The sequence below is a fragment of the Pygoscelis adeliae genome, unplaced genomic scaffold (assembly GCF_000699105.1).
Source record: "Pygoscelis adeliae isolate BGI_AS28 unplaced genomic scaffold, ASM69910v1 Scaffold190, whole genome shotgun sequence".
NCBI classification, from domain to species: domain Eukaryota; kingdom Metazoa; phylum Chordata; class Aves; order Sphenisciformes; family Spheniscidae; genus Pygoscelis; species Pygoscelis adeliae.
Window position 1 is genome coordinate 49892 of NW_008823922.1, and position 3184 is coordinate 53075.

A 3184-nucleotide genomic window follows, 5' to 3' on the forward strand; every position below is an offset into this window, starting at 1 on the left:
TAATGAATATTTATTATTCAAAATGAAACCCTTTCATACCAACCCAAAACTAATTTATTCTATTGCATGTTTGCAATGCTTCAAATACTTCCAAATAGGGAACCACTATCTATCAGGCATTGGTCATCATATACAGATTTATTTATTTAAAGAGGACACTTTTGGACTGCTTGGTAGTGCATTCTATCATTAATTACAACAATACTCAATGTAACTGCTGTCAGCTTCCACTTTGACTGCTTCAATAGAAACTGTTAGATACAATATCTTCCTCAGTTGGCTCCCAAGTATTACATACACAAATTGACTTACTGTTACCAATTTTTGCAACAAAATCCATTTTTTCCTATGTTAATGTAATTTAAGTTCTATTTGCATGTCAATCCTATTTACTTGGTTAATTTATTTACCTGCTTAATTTATTTACCTGCTTCTTTATCAGGCTAGTAAGAAGTTCTATTTCTATACCCGTCTATTGATCTGTGATGCCCACTGCCTCACAAAATTAAATAAATTTCTTGTTGTGAAATAAGCTTCCAAACACATTGCTGGAAAATGTTACCTTTTTGAAGAGCAGCTAGACAACATAAAACCATACACTGCTAGCCCAGAAATAAATGACTACTTTCAAGTCCATTTCTCAGGCTATTTCTATTAGCTTCGTTCAATATTAATCCTTTCCCACATGTACCAACCTAGATCTGTAGACAGTATTACCAGCTGACATGAAGCTGCTTTCCCAACTGTAAGAAGTCTCAATCATACATTCTTAGGCACTAGAGCATATTCTTTTGCTCCTTAAACAATTTATATCTATTTTAAATATTAAGGTTTTCAAATACTACTACTACAATCTTCTGAAAACTCTTCAGGGTCCTAACTTAAAACCTTTGCAAGTAAGTGTTCCCTTAGCTGTGTCACTGCACACGCGTTGTGCAATGGCATCACGTACACCGCAATTGTACCATGTAAGAATCCACCTCAATCCCCTTCGCTGCCACCCATTAAGACCCCAGCTGAAACATGCTTGAGTTGCGGCTGAATAAATTTAGCAGTTTTATCAAGATTGCAGATGGAGAAATGGATCTGACCTCTGCTTCCTTTTTTGAATTTTCTCGCTGCATTAAAATCCCCGCCCCCACCTCCCCATATACATCCTACCACTAGACAGGATCCAGGTAGTTAATGTAACTAACATACTTTTAATTTACTGGTATGCTGATCTACTGTGGTTTTTCAGCTTGTCTCTGATAATCAATGCTTCAAAACCAATGTTTTTAAGAACTGTTGTATAGGACATTTGTCTTCAGTTTTTAAATCCTATTTCTTTTTCTTGCACACGTTATTTCCCAGGTCTCATGTTAATCTTTTGAATTGGCTGCAACTTTCTCCTCCTAAACATGTATGTTCTTCTCAAGAGGAGCCATTTTGAAATCCCTGTAATGTCTACACACCAACGCTTGTTTGCTGTTTTAACTCAAAATGGGCAGAAATGACTCCCAACATAAGTTGGGGTACCATGATTATCTTGGCCATTCCTAATAATTACGTCAGTTATTCCTACCGTAACTTTTCAGTGCTTGTAGAACTTGCCTTTCTTTCTTCATAGGCTGTTATTAGTTCTTTTATTCTCTCTCCCCTCCTGTCTGTCTTCTCTCAGTTACCCACCTTGCTCCTTTTTAGGGCAGAACATGTTAACTTCAAACCAGCCATCTACATGCTTTTTCTTTTTATCTTGCATTCTGTTCTGGCTGCCTGCAGCTTTTTCTGATCTGATGAGCCACAGGCAGAGAGAAGAAACCCCTCGATACTCTCAGAAGTACCATTGCTTATGCTTGCTGGAGAGGGGCAAAGAGAGGCACAAGCCTCCCTCCACACCCTCGACTATAGCACTTCCCTTGCTGACACTATCTCCACCTACTGCAACTTCAGTGGGTGCAGGAAAAGCACAACTCCGAGAACCACAGAGGGGCAAGACCTCAGGCAGTCTGATTTTCCAGTTCACTGAAGGCGAGAAAGCAGTCTTTGCCGGATTGTTGCATTAGATCAGTACAGATCGAGCCTTGATACTTTTTTACTGGAAGGCAGAAGGCAAGCCACCCATGGGATTCTGTTGTTGTTTCCAGCAAAAGAGAAAAACTGTTTTATTACATTAAGTTCAGGAGATGGGCAGAAGAAGGGGAACTGGCTCCCAGGCTGCAGCACCCTCACGGACAATGGCGGTCTGCTGGAGAAGTCACTTCTTTAACTTTTTCTCAGCTTCCTGGTGAATGAAGGGAGCGAGAGAGTGCGCAAGTGTGTGTGTGTGTACTCATATATACACACATATGTATACACACACAGCATGGTGTTTAATGAGCAAGTTCAGGGTACAAAAGACAGTGGCAACTCCTTTTATACACAGTTATTTCCATTCAAAATTAGTGCCAACATACCTCTTGAACATGCATTGTACAGTTATGTTTATGTACAGTTACATATAGTTATGTTTATGTTTTCAGTTATATATGACAGAAGAGCCTGGCTAAATTATTTTATAATTTCTAAGAAATAAGGTCTAAGTTATGAGTAAAGTTTTTAAGAAAAAACCCTAACATTTTCAATTTGCTTAGTTGCAGCAGCTGTTTTTATACTCATTACTTAGTTTTTAAAAAACTAATTCAGAACGGGAAGTTAATTTTAATTTTTTACAACCTAGGTAGGTGGAATTTTCAGAAGCAATTTTGTCAGAAGTTGTACTCCCAAGATACTTTAAAGGTTTTCGTCACCTTCAATCTTACTAAACATTTGCTTTCCTGCCCTCTAGTGCTCATATCTATTTAAATCTTCTATACAAGTCTGGTTTTGGAAACCTCCTACCATATAAGTGGTCCTACTGAAATAAAATTATTTACTTATTGCGATACTACAAATGATCTAAGCAGTACCTTTGTTGTTGCTCACGTATGTATCATACTGCTACCTACGCAGTTATCTGAAAGGTAAGACTTTCCAGGTTACTCTTCATTTTCCAAAACCCAACGTAAGGCAGTTTTCTTTTTCAGTTTTGGACCATATAATGGAGTTTTAAATGCATAGATTGAAGCTTACCTCTAGATTTATTATTAAAACATTTTCACTGGCAGCTAAAGCTGTTAGCTATATACCAAACTACAAGCTTCCACAGTATTTACAGTTTTTCATC